Genomic DNA, 17,672 nt, shown 5'->3' on the forward strand with positions numbered 1-17,672 from the left:
TCACGTGGTGTTGTGATATTTTTTTCATGGCCCTCCTGCTTGGCCAATGCTGGGGTGCAGTATTTTGAAATAATAAATAAAAATAATTACCCCACTTATTTCTTAAGAATGTGGTTATAGAGCCCCATATATTTCATGCAGATGCCACAGCGCATTGATCAACACGCAAACCTGCAATGCGGCCAGCAACCTGCAAAGCTTGCAGTATATCTGGCTTTGCAACTTTAACGCCTTAGTATTCATATTGTAGTTTTGCAAAAACCATTCGATTTCTCCGCAACGAGATCACTTATTTGTCGAAAGGAACGTGGCCACATCAGCCCCACGAATTTTTTAAAAATCTGTAGCAGATGGATTAGCACCCTACATGGGATTATCAGAAGACATTATACTAACCTGATCAGCTTCTGAACCTTAATACAGCCACTAATCTACAGTAACTAACCAACCAATTCCCTATATTACACCTCAACTACAAATATAGTTCCCACTAATCGACCTTAATATATTTCGTGGTTTGGTCCTAATTCTCAAATAGGGGGCCCTTTGGAATGTTTTGTAATGGACAAAGTTCGAATTGCTGTCGCATTTTATTCTTAGGATTGTATTTAAGAAGTCCTCAAGGTTTCTTTGTGGATAATCTAGTTGTGAATAGAAACAGGAACACTTCTGCTTCTAAAAAATTGGGATTTATTTAGGTGGACGAACAAAAGTGGACTCGTCACTATTTTCAGCGCGGGTGCGCTGACTGTAGCAAAACATTAAGTTTCGTTACAAACACGTTATGGACAATGATGCATGTTTTAAAAGCTGCAAGTTCTGTTGAGTATAGGAGGACATGCCAAATCCCGGCATTTCGTCTAGGTGCCCTGACTTCTAGGGCCCTTTTATCGGTATAGCCTATCATAGGCGCTTTTCAGATCACTGGACCTAAAGTGTCGGTCTGGTCGAGGAACGCTAACATACCAGTGGATCTCGTTCTCTAAGAGCTTGCTAAACTCAGATCAGACACTTATTTGATCTCTCATAATAAATTTATATTCCTCTAAATCAGCGGCATCCTCGCATTTCATTCTCTTCCAGAAATGTTTGCAGGTGCGAAGCCCAGGTGTCAATCAGTATAGCATGATTCAGTACGATAACACTGTCTACGTTTGTGTAAGTATGGAAGCTTGCGTTATCTGTAGCTTGTAAAATCACTACAGCCCAATTAAAACAGTGCAAAATTCTCAATTGCGGCCATTAATTATATAGAGAGAGTGATTCACGTTCATAAATATAAGTTAAGTCTGGCTTTCAAACGGGAGGTGAAAGGAAATCTCAAGTTTTTTCATGAATTATCAGATCTCGATAAAAACACACATTCCTACACCACCCGTTACACAGAACGGTGGAAAGTGGTCACTGCGCGGGTAAATTATTCCAGGCAAAAAGTGTCATACACACTGCCAACCCTTTTAAATTCATTTCACAAATCAGGTATAGATTTGCATACGATTTCTGTACGAACCCTACGCCAACATTTCATTAACAATCCTTGCTTACAATAACAACTAAAAGTGTTATCTTGCCTTTTGTTATGTTTACCTGTTGTGACTATCAAGTGTGCGTGCATTAATTTTGAATATTGTGCTTTCTGCGAGTTTTTTTTGTTGTTGTTGTTGTCCTATCGCTGCCTGCTTTGTAGGGAGGCTGCGGGCTTCAGTCAAGTAGCTTGTTGTCAAGCGGCTTTTATCCGCAGTCTCCCCCATCACTGATGGAAATAAACAAGTTATTATTATTATTATTAAATGCTACACACACAAAAAAGCCGCAAGCAGACAGCCATCATATTGTTACGAAGTTGTGACTGCAGTCCGGAGAGCAGAGTGGCTGCGAAAATGGTGCCTAAACAGATCTTTATTTGGGCTGACTTTGTCGTCGTGTTGCTGCGTGCCGGTGAACAAGATTTGCAACGCTCATATTAACTTAGGCGTGGAAAGTAGTAGAATTAAATTTTACATATCTATGAGATTCTGTTGCTAATTCTGTTTGTGTTTTCGCAATTTTTTTTCAGTTTTCTATTCATCAAATGACATATTCGGACTGTTAGCTGCAGAGCAAGTGTCCGCTCTGCTGTGATGGGGCCGATATTTTTCGTATTTTAGATCTCTGCCCAAATTTTATTTCGATTCTCTATTCAGTTCGCTGTTAGTAATGAGGTTTATCTGAAAACGTGGGGAGATTGTGAAGACGTCATGAAGTTACCTCTATCGACCAATCACGGCAAGTTGCGACGACACCACAAGGTCATTTGACCTCTCTCGATGAATCAGCAAATTTCGGCTCGAACATCAGCGGCGTTTTAGAAAAAAATCGAAAATATCGTTCTGTGCATTGCCTATTGCTCAATCTGCACGTACCAAATTCGTTAAACTATATAAGCTGGCTGGCCCGGCGAAACATAGGTATTGCAATTTATAATGGTCTAGAACTTGTTTTCCTAACGAAAACCGCAGGGCAAGTTCACACATTCGTACAAGACTCGTGCGGAAAGGCACAGAAAAGGCAGGAAAGTTAAGCCGCGGGTCTTCTGAGGTTTCCTCGTTCCGCACTCTCGCGGAGTTGCCGATAGAGATTGGACTTAAGCCCAATCTAGCAGCTAGTATCGATTCGCGGACAGCACCGAAGAGTGAAGATAGTTTACAACACTCACGTAGGCGTAGAATCCAGCATAGTGCCGAATCTATTCCTGCCCTCGGGACTTCAGTTCTTGTTTGGATCTTGTCTTTTTAAACTCCAGCTTTCCAGGAATTCACGTGTCAGTTGTATTTATAGCGGCAGTTCTCAGGGATAAAAACTGTGTCATTCCATCTCAGGACCAGTCTTCTGTAGGCATATTCTCACCGAAAAATGGTTCAGTCACACATAACAGCTTTAATTAGACTTATACGTGCTGGGTGTGCAAGACAGCAGGGAGCTAGAGCGAAGAAGATAATAAACCGCTAGCCCGTAGAATGCCTAAGGCATGGCAAGTCTCACATATATCAACTAAGCCGCGGTACGGCGCCACTGGATGGGTTCGCACTGTGGCATCGCTCTCCTCTCTGAAGGGCACCTTCTCGGTGCCGCAGCAATGAAAAGCAGGAAGAGAAGAGACGTCGCACGTGTCTGGCGTCTGGTGTAGACACGCCTGAAGTGCCAGCGGGCGTGGTACGGCTTCATCCGTGCTACCTGAGCGACTTCGGAGGTCGGCCATCTAGAGGGACGAACTGTTCCCTGGGGGAGAACTTCATACTTCACCTCACTTGCCTGTCGGAGTAAGTGATAGGGGCCAAAATATCGGCGCAGAAGCTTCTCGGAGCGCCCACGCATGCGTATTGTGCTCCAAACCCAGACTTGTTTGCTGGGCTGGTAACTAAAAGCTCAATAGCGGAGGTTACAGCAGCGAGCGTCTAGAGCTGCTGGTGCCGGATGCGTTGTCGAGCGAGTTGGCGGGCGGCCTCGGCATGACTAACGAACTGGGTAGTACCCATAACAGATGAGGCAGTACTAGTCGGAAGCAGCATTGCGTCCAGCATGGTTGTGGCTTTGTGATCATGCACTAAACGAAATGGAGGGAAGCGCATCGTTTCTTGTAGAGCAGTATTGTATGCAAATATGACGTAAGGGAGTACGGCGTCCCGGTTCCGGTGGTCTGCGTCAACATACATGGATATCAAGTCGGCGATCGTCTTGTTGATCCCTTCGGTGAGTCCGTTCGTTTGAGGGAGGTACGCGGTTGTTTAGCAGTGACTTGTGCCGCTTAGACGCATAACATTCCGTGTAACGGCCGAGGTGAACGCAGTTGCCCTGCCAGTTACAACAATGATGGGTTCACCGGGACAAAACACAATGTTTGAACGAAAAAGTACGCAATTTCGTCGGTGGTACCACGGTGGAGAGCTTTAGTGTCGCAGTACCGGCTGAGGTAGTCGGTGGCGACCACAATGCAGCGGTTACCTAGCGAGGAATCCAGAAATGAGCTGAGTAAGTCCATGCTGACTTGGTGGAAGGGGACTTGTGGTGGGTCAATAGCGTGCAGTAGTCCGGCTGGCTTTGTCGGCGGCGTCTTGCGACGTTCGCACTCGCAGCAATTTAGGAAGTACGCTGGACAACTGCAGCAACTCTGGGCATATCCGCGCCCACATGCGGGAGGAATCCCGGTGAGCATCATGGCACGCCCGCAGGACTTCGTGCGCAAGGCCGCTGGTACCACGGACAGATAGCTTCAGTCGGGCTGTAGTTTTTCTTATACAGAACGCCATCGCGTAAAGACAATGACGATAGTCCACGTGAGAAGATCCGCGGCGGTTACTCAGAGCTTCTTTCAAGATGCCCAATAAGAGGCCGTACTTCACTGTCGTCTCTTTGTTGTTGAGTGAGGATGGACGTGGAGATGGCGCCGAGAAAAACGAATCGTCGTAGGGGTCAGCTCGGTTGTCCTCAACAGGAGCACAAGACAGACAGTCGGCATCACTGTGCTTCCTCCGCATTTATAGAGGATGCTTACATCGAATTCTTGAAGGCGAAGGCTGTAGCATGCAAGCCGTCCCGAGAAATCTTTGCGGTTCGCCGGCCAACACGACTAATGGTGATCACTGACAACTGTAAAAGGGTGGCCGTATAGATACGGGCGAAATTTGGTCACTGCATTTTTTTCAGTGGTGTGGTAGTTCGCCTCCGAGCGTGCCAAGGTGCGGCTTGCGTATGCGATTAAGCGATCGCGATCATCATGCTACAGGACAAGGACCGCACACAGGCCGATGTTGCTGGCGTATGTGTGCAGTTCGGTGTCGGTTGACTCGTCGAAGTGGGCAGGAATGGGCGTAACTTGGAGACGAGTGCGGTGGTATTCGAAGGCCTGTTGTTGCTCCTGGCCCCACAAGAACTGTTCGGCATCTTTCGTGAATCGGGTGAGGTGTCAGCGATCTCGGAGAAGTTCTGCACAAAACACCGATAATAGGCGCGCAGACCCAGAAATAAGCGCACACTTAGCTTATCGGTTGGCACGGGAAAATCAGCGACGGCGGCTGTCTCACCGGGGCCAGGTCTAACTCCCTAAGCGCTCACAATGTGGTCCCAGAAATTTCAACTCCTAGAAAGTGAAGTGACACTTTTCGAGCTTGAGGAAAGACCGGAGGAAGGAACTGCTGCGAACACAGCCCGCACGTTCCTCAGAAAACAGCGTCATCAAGGTACACGAGGCATGACTGCCATTTTAGATCGGTAAACACAGTGTTGATCATCCGCTGGAAGGTGGCAAGAGCCGAACACAGGCCGAAAGAGAGCACCCGGAATTTGTACAGACCATCCGGTGTAACAAAGGTGGTCTTTCCTCGGTCGTGCTCGTCCACACCGCTTTGCTAATAGGCACTGCGTAAACCTAGCGACGAGAAGTACGTGGCGTGGTGCATCCAGTCCAGGGAGTCATCAATGTGTGGTTGAGGATAAACGTTTTTTTTTTGGAGAATTTGTTTAGACGTCTGCAATCAACACAGAACCGTAGGATTCCATCTTTCTTCGCCACTAGAGCAACATGCGGTGCACGGGCTCGTCGACGGCTTTATCACGTCGTTCTGGAGCATTTCTTTAACTTGTCGGCGAATGGCAGCACGTTCCTTTGAAGAGATCCGATAAGGCGGTTGGCATAATGGTCGCTGCCTTGTGTCAGCTATAATGCGGTGCTTTGTGAGCGGAGTCTAACTTTGGAGGTTGAGGCAAAACAGCCGCGGAAAGATTCGATAATGCTCTCCAAGAAGCGTTTCTCATTAGAAGGAAGGTTCGCGTTCATGGCGGTTTTTATGGGAGTGGTTGGAGCCGCAATTGATGCCAGGATTTCGGACAACGTGTGGTGTCGCGCGACTTTGCTATCTTCTTCGAAATACGCAATAGCTGTTTTCTCAGGCTCACTGTGATGTTCGCAACCAAAATTTGTCGCCAAAAGTACTGTTCAACCACTGTTAAATTAGCTCAGACTTGCCGACCCAGGAGCAGTGACATGTTGGTTTCAGCGATGCCACGCGTGCTGGGGCTGTAACCACACTCTACAGTAAAAAACATGCTGGCTCTTGACGGGATCAATACGTGATCGTCACAGATGCATAACTTAGCCCTGCGTGGCTCGGTATCGTCGCCAACAGGGCCTTGGGTGGAAAACTACACGAACGGCCCCTGAATGTTGGTAACGACACTGGACTCCTGAAGGAAATTCAAACGGAGTATTAGGTAATTGGAGCACTCGAGTAACTCAGAAAAGCAACTGCGGAAAATAAAGCCGAAGATCTGGATTCGTGAAGTGCAGACACCGATCAGTTACCACATGGCCTCCAGCTGTGCGGATCTGCGGCCCAGACCAAGGGCAGAGAACCTTGCTCATAGCCATGACTCACCGACTGCTCAATACATAAAAATCGGCGCCGGTATCCACGAGTGCGGTAAAGTCGTGGTTGTCGACGGCTACCGGAATTTCGGCGGAAACCAGTCGGTCGCAGCGCGTCATTGAGGTCATCGGATGAGGTTGTCGTCGTTCGGAGCATCGCCGGAAATCGTCGGGTGGAGGCTCTTGACTCGGTCCAGTAGGCACCTACCCCCGGAGGTCGCCGTCTTCGCCTTTCTCGACGTGCGGGCGTGCCTCTGAACTGGCCAGAGGACGACGGGCGGCCGGCCGAATAGAACAGCCTTGGTGATGGCGATCGGGACTAGCGTCGCCGCGAGGTCAAGGACTGCACGTTACCAGCCAGGTACTGCTCGATATCCCGTGGTCGCTCACCGTAGCGCGGATGAGGTGCGTCAGGTGAAAATCCCTTTAAACACATTCGGCGGTATGGGCAGTGGAGGAGGATTCGGAAGGGCTCCTCGCAGTGGTAACTGAGCGCATGATTGTTTGGCGTACGCCACAGGTGCGATTTGCTCATGGTGGGCCTTGATTCCTGCGGCAGGGCAGGCACTGCTGCGATTGGGTACTGCTGAAAACGCACAGGAGCGACGGGGGAAAAGGCTCGCATCGCTGGCCCGCGAATTCGTAGTGCGTGGCTATACGTCATAAAGTAGAGCGCCGGGTGTGGGGTGGGGGGTGGCTGCCCAACTCGTCGGATTTCTTCACGGGCCACGTCCGTTACTGCAGCGACGCTGGCCTTTGGAGCTTCAAAGGGAAGTTTCGCCAGTTCCTCGCGCACAAGGCTTCTTACAATCTCACGAAGCTCCTCGAGGGGAAGCGACGTAGGCGTGAACTGGGAAGAGGCTGCTACAGTAGCCGCACGTCCGTAGTGCGCGCCCCGTTCCTGCAGAGAACGGTCGAAACCCGTTGCCTCCTTGGTAAAGTCGGACACTGTTCTTGGCGGGTCACGGACGGTGGCCGGCAGAAAACTGATCTTTTACGCCGCGCATTACGTGGCGTACCTTCTTGGCCTCGGGCATAGCTAGGTCGGCCCGATTGAACAATTGCCTCATGTCTTCGATGAACATCGCGACGCTCTTGTTCGGCTGCTGGGACCTCGAGTGCAGGGCGATATCAGGATTCTCTTTTCATTCGATGGTAGTAAATGTCGCTAGCAGCTATCGACGAAAAACCTCCCAGTTGGTAAAGGGAGCTTCCTGGTTTTCAAACCACGTTTTGGCGAACTCCTGCAGTGCAAAGTAGACGTTGCGCAATTTGCGCTCGCCGTCCCACTCATTCAAATCGGCCACTCGGTAGAAGCTCGCCAATCAGTCTTCAATGTCCTCAAACCTGTACCCGTGGAACGGTGGCGGCGACCGAGGTGCGTCAAAGACGAATGGCGGGGCATTTCCGAAATGCTGAGATTTTTGGATAGCCGTGGTGGAACTCGTGGCCTATACCGGCGCTATCAGTTTGCCGAACTCCGGTTGTAGGCCTCGCAGACGGCGGCTCAGCTTGTGGACGGGTGTTGAGTCCACCCTTTGAGAGCAGGTGTCAAGAGTGTCTTCGTGGTAAGCGTACATGGGGCGCTACCCAGCGGCTCCACCTAATATGTCACCGACAAAAGGTTGAAATACACAGAACACGTTTAATTGTACCTGCTGGGAGTGCAAGAGAGCAGGGAGCTCGGGCGAGGAAGAGGACAAACCTCTAGCCTCTAGAATGCCCAGGGCATTGCAAGTCCCAGCTAAAACTGTTCGGCCGCGGTACGGCGCCACTAAATGGGTTCGTACTACGCTAACTGGGAGAACGTAAGCGAAGCTATAGCGCCAGTACTGTCGTCATAGTTTAAGTGGATCCGAGGGAAGACAACTTATGGCGCCCAGGAAGAACAAAGAAAACTCTCCGCTGGCAGCAGACGAAATAATTCAAATAAACATACCTGCAGCATGTTTCCAAGCTGCGCGTGCCAGTTTGGGCACTACAGTACCAGGCCCACAAATAAAACCGTAATAATGTAAAAAAGTAAAATTTATCTTAAAATCGCATTTTATTTTACTGTGAGTCCGGTCTCACCAAAATGCGCGGTTGATTCCATGCCCAGTTTTAGTATATGTACTTTGGAAGTACAACCGACTTGCTTTCGCTTCACGATTTTTTGTGTCGTCCTTGAGCAGGGGCCATGCTAATATTCTCTGTATCGTTCCAATTTTAGCATATGTACTTTGGAGGCAAAACATTTTTATGGAGGCAAAACGTTAAGGCGCCCGTGTGCTGTGCGATGTCAGTGCACGTTAGTGATCCCCAGGGGGTCGAAAATATTCCGGAGCCCTCGACTACGGCATCTCTTGCATCCTTTCTTCTTTCACTCCCGCCTTCAATCCTTCCCTCACGGCACGGTTTAGGTGTCCAACGATATACGAGACAGATACTGTGCCATTTCCTTGCCCTAAAAACCAATTATTATTATTATTATTATTATTATTATTATTATTATTATTATTGCACGCCCCTATGCATCGTGGTCCTTCATTGCTGCTATGAAACAATTTCCTGTAACTGATGCCACACGCGTCGAGGTGTGTGTAGACAGCAGACCATGCATCGGAGATTAAGTACAATAGAGGAAATATATATATATATATATATATATATATATATATATATATATATATATATATATATAACCAGAAGCAAAACTGCACACTTCATCAACCTGATCGTTTAGACCTTAGACGAAGTATGCAAATAAAAGAAATCCAGCCTACCATGCTTCGTTTCTGGTGGTGCGTTTCCCTTCGATAAGAAGGGTATCGTGTAGAAAATGTAAGTATGTTGACTGCGTAAATGAACTATTCAGTGGCAAAGGGCGGTGCCGTATTTCACACAGTCATTAGCTCTCTAATTCTCCCGGGCACGGAAGAAAAACTACGCTAACGCAGGTGCGTCAACTGCTTTTATCTCGTATCGTCTTCTGACGTATGGTGTAAGATAGAAATAGTGCCGTTGCAGACACAACGCATAGAGGAGCTGATGAGTGAGGCGGATATGAAATAGCGCAAATGCGTACTCGCAGTGCACCTCCTCCGTTTTCTTTACCTCATAAGGTGACTATAGTAAGCGCGCTCGAGCAGCGCAGGTACTCCAAATTTCCTAAAACAGAAGAGTGTTCGTACCACTAATTTTTGGCTCACAATAGATGATTTGCATTTGCCTACGTTAAGTTTTCTGAGATCTACTTTTAGAGTGCTCTGCGGAAGAATATAAGCGCTTGGGAAATGTGCTGAATTATTTAAAAAAGAAGACAATACGGTAAATTGCACGTGAACACTGACTCTTTGTTTCCTTGGAAACGAAAAGAAAAAGGCCGTCCTCTTCTGAGCATGCCGGGCGAAGAATACAGGACAAAGGCTTAAATATCAGGTGCCGTAAAGAAAGAAGGCATGGAAAGCTGCGGAGGAGAGTTGGGTCAAAATGTTCTGCTTTTTATCGCAACCTTCAGGCACAACAAATAAAGAGTGGCCCCCTTCTTACTGTACAGTAAGCGGCAATAAAACGTGTAGGCACCAGAGAAGCAACCTTCGAACGAAACTAACACTGGATGGCGACAAGCACTGCGATTGGCTGTTTTCTCTTCTCCGTATGCTTTGCTTTGAAATTTACACCCCTTAATAAACGTGTGACTTAAGTTTTTAGTCGAGAGCTGCGAAGGCTGCATGCTTCGCCGCTCGTGCAAACGCCACAGTTGCCGCCATTTTTGTGACCTGTAGTCCATTAGTGACATTATATTTAAGACAAAGTCGTAATCATTCTGACAGTTTTTCTCATGGAGGGTAAGTTAATATAACAGCGTAAAATTATATGATCTTTCATGATTATTGATAAAAGATTGATTTTCAGACATTCGTGAGGTGATAATTACTCGAAAAGGGTTCTAACAACTTCTGGTCAAGTTTGAGAAGTGCGCGACCTATTTATTGTCGTAGTCACTTGCCCGTAAAAGCACTTACAATGTTTCTCGAAATTGCATCACGTCAATGTTGATTGAGACCCACCGGCGCCATTCGCTCTTTATTCAGTCTGCGCGCCGTCCTCAGCGCACATCTTCATCCTACTACGATTGCTGTCTCTGAATCAAAATGCATCAATCGCTGCACTTATGATCTGCGCATCGGTTTTTTATCACAGTTTGTTTGCATGACTTGGAATTTATCTTGTAAGTGGTGGAAAATGCACAGTTTATGACAGCTTCATATTCCTGCGATGCCTTATCTTCGCTAGGTGTTTAGCCCGGGCTTACTAATATGGAAATGAGGTCTGGTTTTTAGGGAAAATAACTGGCGCAGTATCTGTCTCCCATATCAGCGGACACGTAAACCGCGCCGTAAGGGAAGGAATAAAGGAGGGACTAACAGAATAAAAGAAGAAAGAGGTACCGTAGTGGATAGTGTCCCTATATATGCTCCTGCAGGGAGCAAATACAGGAACACTCCAGCGGGCGCAAGAACTGCTGGATCAAATACCTCTTCCCCCTGAAACCACCCCAGAGGCTGCAGAGGAAGCCGCCATCGCAAATGCCATCACCCGCACAGAAGCCCAGTACATTTTAACAAACTCTAAAACTGCAATTCTAAATTTTGCGCGAGGCCGATTCCACGTCCATGCTTTTGGCATACTGGGCTCACCCGATGCACCCCCACCCCGCTATGTAGAGCTTATATGGGTGCCTGCGCACTCCGAGAATCCCGGAAACGAGGCCGCCAGCCTTTTAGCCTGAGTTTCTTTAAACCGGGTCCAGGCGGCCTCGGATCGGGGATTCGCGAAAGAGCGAACGCACTAGTTCAGCGAGATGACGCAGGCCTACAGAGCCTCGCGGCAGCTCTACCCCCCGCCCCACCCCTCCCTAGATAACAAACACGCAACACTCTGGCGCAAACTACAGACACACACACTGCCCTCACCCCTGACCCTAGCCCACTATCACCCCTCCTTCCCCACTACTGCCTGCACCTTGTGCCCAGAACCATTCGCCTCGTCCCTCCACATCCTCTCCCTCTGCCCGGCGGACCCTCCCCCGCGCGGCCAAGAGGACCTCAGGACCTGGGAGGACTGGGAGACCTTGCTGCGCTCGGAGGACCTGGCCGTGCAGACAATCGCCACCGGCCGGGCTGCCAGTGTTATGTACCTTAGGGACATAAACACGAGTGCAGTAGGGTCGTGCGGAGACCAAGGGGCGTGCTCGGACTTCCTCTCCAACAATAAAGCTTTTTTCTCTCTCTCTCTCTCAAATACAGGAACACTTGTTGTGGAGGGCTCCGGAGTAATTTCGACCAGCTGGGAATCTGCAACGTGCACTAAAATAGCACAGCACATTGTCGTCCTAGCGTTTCGCCTCCATCGAAAAGCGGCAGCCGCGGTCGGGGGCCTGATCAGGTTCAGTAGCCGAGCGCTCTAACTACTCAGCCACAATGGCGGGTAACTAAGTGTACGGTATATTCTCTTTTTGTGGTATTAGTAGAATCGAAATATACATAAGTAGAGCGCAGGGAAGAAATGAATGGCTATGCTGCCATTCCTATAGCTTCCTCCTAGTGCGGCCGCATTCTTTCTAGTATCTCTTTGTAACCTTCAACATTGCTTTAAAATTCTTTGTAACCTTCAACATTGCTTTAAAATAAATCGTTCCACTGGCTACGGCCTTTTCTCTGTACAGCCCAATACAGCGCACCGTCGTTCGCATCTCAGCTAAAAAAAGTAGAGAAAGTTAATCTTAAAAACGCGTTGTTTTTGTGCTCTCTGACATAACCAAAAATGGCATTTGCTTAACTCGACTATGCGGGGATATACGTAGCGAGAGGTACGTTTCCCAGGCTGAGCTTGTTGTGGTCACTGTTTGTTTAGCAATGAGACACATTGCGCTCCATCTCGGCTGCTAAGCGCCGTCTTTTACGCTCGGCGGTCTGGCATCTCCGTTTGGCAAGCCGTTCCTCTCTCTGTTCGGGCGTCTCTGCTGCTCTCTTCGCCTTCATAGTCTCATTCTCCCTTTGTTCAGCAGCCAAGTGCCAGGCGACTACCTCTGGATCGGAAAAGTTAGTCTTATCTTATCTACACCGCCGTTTAGCAGCGGCTGGACTCTCCTTCTGGACATCCACATCAAACGTTGTGATACAGCCGCCCATTACATCTCCGCCTTTTATACGCAATGCTGCGCATATATCACCACCACCCCTCCCACCCCCTTCCCCCCGTACACGGGGGACCCCAACCCGGAACTCGACGCGGACATCTCTCCGGCGGAGGTTCTAGCGGCCATGCACAAACTTCGGACCACGACCGCCCCCGGCGCTGACAGAGTCACCAACAAGGCGCTCCGCAATGGCGACAGACAGTCCGTGGAGGCTATTGCAGACTTGTTCAATCACTGCTGGCGAACGGGAACCCTCCCTTCGCAGTGGACTCATGCCAGCATAACTTTCATCCCAAAGCCAGGAAATCCTCTTCAGATAAGGAATCTCCGTCCCATTTTCCTTACGTCTTGCATCGGCAAGGTCTTTGAGCACGTCGTCCTTGGTTGGTTTCCGTCCCCATCTCTCCACCCAAGATATCATGCTTCAGCTCTCAGAAGGCGTACACCACCCCCGAAACACGAGGCGCACGCGCGTGGTCCTGGCCCTGGATCTAAAACAGGCATTCGACAATGTACATCATTCGGCCATCTTGGACGCCCTGTCGTCCCTACACGTCGGCACTCGTACCCATCAGTACATCTCAGCCTTCCTCCGCCACCGCACAGCTGAAATCACTTTTGGCTCACTCTCCTCCCCTATTTACACCCTCAGTAGCCGAGGTACCCCTCAGGGATCGGTACTCTCCCCGCGTCTATTTAATATTACTCTCATCCCCGTGGCAAAGGCTCTATCAGCCATTCCCGCCCTCTCGCACTCTTTATATGCCGACGACATCACCCTATCGACCTCCACGGGTAATGTCGGCACCATTGAAGAGACACTACAACCGGGGGCAGATGTGGTGACCTCCTATGCCCATCAGGTCGGCCTTGCATGCTCTCCTACAAAATCGGAACTTCTGGTCCTTCGCCGCCCTCGGGGAAGACTGGACAAAACACCCCCACCTGGCATCGATGTCACCATTGATGCCGCCCGCATACCAGAGGTAGACAAAGTTCGCATCCTGGGAAGGGTTCTCCAGAACAATGGCAAGAACACTGCCACAATCACCAAGCTCACTGCTACCGTTCAACAAACCGTTCGCCTCATCAGACGAATCGCTAACAAACACCGAGGAATGCGGGAACACGACCTCCGCCGCCTGATCCAGGCTTTCGTCTTAGCCGGGTAGTATACTCCCTGCCCTATCTCTTCCTCTCCAGGTTAGAGGAGAACAAAGTCAACTGCCTCATCCGTCAGGCGTACAAAACGGCCCTCAACCTCCCCAGCACACACAACACCCTCGCCGAGCTCACCGAGGCCCATCGATCTGCCCAACTTGATCGGCTCTCCTCCACCCTAGCCGGCCGTCACATTCTTGACGCCATTGGCCTACACCCCCCTGGCTATTATACCCACACCTTCTCCCTCCCACACCGCACACGGGACCTCATCACCATTCAACCCCTCCCCAAGAACATGCATTCCGAGAATCACGCGGCTCGTCGTGCTGCTCAGGCTACAGCCCTACACAAACACTATGGCGCACAGCCGGAGAGCGTCTACGTCGACGCAGCCTCTTACACCTCCTCTTCCGCCTTTGCCCTGGCGGTAGTGTCCAATTCGTACACCCCTATTACGGCAGGCGCTGTCATTGCCTCCACTCCTGCGGAAGCGGAGGAGGCAGCCGTAGCCTTAGCCATCGCTACTACATCGGCGACCCACATTTTCAGCGACTCAAAGACCGCGGTCCGTAACTTTGCGAAAGGCCGCATCTCCGAACCCGCTTTCCGGCTTCTAAGTTGGTCCCCCACCTCTACCCGACCTATTCAGCTTCTCTGGTCCCGGCCCACGCCAGCCATCCAGGTAACGAGGCGGCTCATTCTTTAGCTCGAGGTTTCGTCAGCCGAGCAGGAGCCGCCGACGCCTGGGAGACGCTCGAGATAGAATGGTCGCGTGTCACGAGATCACTCTACACTACCGTGAGCAACGGCTAACGTATCGCCCTCCGCACAAGTCTCTCACTAAATTGCAGCAGATGACGTGGCGACAGCTACAATCCCGCACCTTCCTCTCCCTTGCCCACTTAGCCCTTGTTCACCGGGACTGTTCACGCCAGTATGCACCCTCTCCGGCGCTCCGAAAGCGGATTTTGCACACATTCTTTATTCTTGCTCTGAGCTCCTTCCACCAGCCGATTGGCAACTCACAGACCTCGAGCGATGGAGGCTGAGGTGTCCAGTTCTGACGCGGCTGCCCAACGACAGCTAGTGGACTGGGCTTTGGAAGTCGCTGAGAAGCATCACCTTCCGGCCACGACACGCATCCAAGAGCAATCCCATCACTAGGATGTAACAATTAAGGCTTGCTCTACTTTATAAAGTTTTTCACCACCACCATGCGGAGCAGTTCGGCGTACGGCTAGGCGGCGACGAAGCACGCGGCGCACTTGTGGGGTCTCTCTGGTTACCATGGTATCGGCGCATGCGCACAACTGCTCATCCGCGTGACGGTCACGCTCGGCTCCACCGGTGGATGCGGGCGCGCAGCCTGAACGGTGGCGAAGCGCACGCCGCACCTTCCTCCTCTCCGGTTACCATGGTAATGGCGCATGCGCACAACTGTTTGCATTGGGCCACAGCGAAATGCTCGAATGGTAGGCCAGTGTAGCTCTCGCTACAAAATTGGGAAATTGGTTGTTCGGGAAAACTAATGGCGCAGTATCTGTCTCCAATCTCTGTACACCTGAACCGTGTCGTAAGAGAAGGAATAAATGAGGGACTCATCGAAGAAAGGAATACAGGTGCCAACTTCGTGCAACTGAGATTTGTACTTATTATTTGTATTTTCTTTTCTGTGGGCTTACTGGACGTTTTATTTTATTTCCACATTCACGTAGTGATCCTGTTAATAATGTATTCTGATGCTGCTGTCAAGTCATTGTAGGATGCGTCGACCCCTATCAAGCCTTCTCTCCGACTTCCTGTCGACGAACCCAACATCCTCAAGATGTTGAATAAATTTGAATTGAATTGCATTGAGTAGTGGAGGGCTCCAGAATAATTTGTACCACCTGGGGATCTTTAACGTGCACAGACATAGCACATCACACGGGCATCTTTCGCGTTTTGCTTCCATCGAAACGCGACCGCCGCGCTCGTGTTCGAGCCCGGGTACTCCGGATCACTAACCGAGCACTCTAACCACGGAGCCACCGCGGCTTGTCTGACTTATTAGGCAGCGTGCGTTTTCAATGCCTCAAGCAAGAAAAGTATTCCGCAAATTTATGCAGCTTCTTTTCCTCAGGCCCATGACAAATATTAAAAGCGGATTTCTTTGCTTTTATCATTTTGACAAGTTTGTCGGCTTGTGTGGCGCTTATTTTGAATTTTCAGAAAGGTTTCAGGAAGCATTTCAAAACATGGATAAATGTAGTCTCGTACACTTTCGCCCCGATTTATTTCGCATTACCTTTTTACCAGCACTTGACTTTTCCCCGTACGTATCCACCCTTTGCTAGATCTTTGTTGGGAAGACAAGCGTCGACGTCGGCAGAAAATGCATGCACTCTTTTAAACATAGTTATACATAGTGAAAGCTGAGTTCTGTTGCTTCGCAAGTCAAGGCACTTATTACTCCTCGGTTTGAGCGCCTCGTCTAGCTCGGGTTCGTTGCAGTGCACGTTCTCGGTGAACTGTCTCGATTGTATGATCGGACGCAACTTGATGGCGATGCCGGAGGGTTGACGCACTCACGCCTAATCCACGGCAAAACTGAAGGAGGAACCACTGACGTAGCAACTATTACACCCTCTCCAAGTCGCGCAGTATCACACGGCGAAATCGGATAACGCAAGCGGCTGTGCCTCTTCCAGCGTGCCCTCTTCGATGCGAAATTGTTACTAGGCTATGTCGGCGAATAGGTATCCGCAAAACGTGTCTCCAAACCGTAAAGGATGTCAAGATCTCAGTGGAATCAGTAGACCCGAAGCGCAAAGGAGCCCGTGTGCAGTGCCATGCCAGCGCACGTTAAAGATTCCCAGGAGGTCGTAATTATTCCGAAGCTCTCTACTACAGCACCTCTTTCTTCCATTTTTGTTTCAGCCTCTCCTTTTTGCCTGCCCTTACGGCGTGGTTCAGGTGTCCGCCGAGGTATCAGACAGATACTGTGCGATTTTCTTTAAAAATTTATGAAATCAAGTTTTTTTACTGCCAATCTCCAACAAAAGACAAGACAATTTCTCTTCAACTTCCTTTAGAATTAACTGGTGGAATAGGCTTCACTGTTTAAATTTAAAGTTAAATCATTTTTAAGTTAAAAGTGCCATGCCCTCCCCTGCTGATGTAGTCTGGTGTGAAATAAATTCATAGACTAAACTCGATGATGTGCACAGATTTTATTGCGAAGCAATACTACTTTAGGTTGCACTTCAGCCCGTTCCGTGGCGAGGCGGTGGTAGGCACCATTGACCTTTAGCGTGACCTCGCTGCGTTACGTCACACCACGTGACCTATAGTGACGTCACACCAGCTGTGTAAAAACGGGGCCCCATCTCACGCCGTCGCGAGGCGAGGCGGTAGCCACCAACGGCGGCCTAATTCCCGCTCCTCTCACCAGGGGCGCTACGGTCAGAGTGACGTCACACCAGCTGTATAAAACAGCTCGGCTCCTCTCGCCAAGGCAGTCATACAGCCAGATGTTACGGTGGTGCCTACGAACAAGGCAGCTCGGCAGAATGCAAAGAGGAAGCATCAGTGAGCTACGGAGACGGAAGAAGAACGAGAAGAACGACACTATTGCTTCGCAATCACCAGGCTTAACCAAGCTAAGCCACGGCCGTTTTTTAGACCCGACATCGCAGTTGCTGATGCTATAAATTGTTGCAACAGAACCAACTCAGTTTTCCTAAATCCAATGATCAATGATACACAGCGATGCGCTGTGTAAAAGTCACACTACTCTTTACGTTGGCCTATACCAAACAGTAACAGATGAGCATACGGCAAAAGAAATTTTAGGTATTATTTCTCTACTACAACTAAAGGATGTTTAAGTGTGTAGTATATTAGAGTGGGTTTGGTTCAATGCATTTTATGCATTCTCGATTA

At 49.5% G+C, this 17,672-nt stretch overlaps 1 non-coding gene across 1 annotated transcript; it reads right to left on the reverse strand.

The window, feature by feature from the left end:
- Positions 1-8,529: 8,529 nt before the first annotated feature.
- Positions 8,530-8,635, reverse strand: LOC144135584 (U6 spliceosomal RNA). Its single transcript, XR_013315533.1, has one exon. It is a non-coding gene; the product is annotated as a U6 spliceosomal RNA (small nuclear RNA).
- Positions 8,636-17,672: the final 9,037 nt, after the last annotated feature.

Source organism: Amblyomma americanum, chromosome 5 (genome assembly GCF_052857255.1).
Source record: "Amblyomma americanum isolate KBUSLIRL-KWMA chromosome 5, ASM5285725v1, whole genome shotgun sequence".
Classification (NCBI taxonomy): domain Eukaryota; kingdom Metazoa; phylum Arthropoda; class Arachnida; order Ixodida; family Ixodidae; genus Amblyomma; species Amblyomma americanum.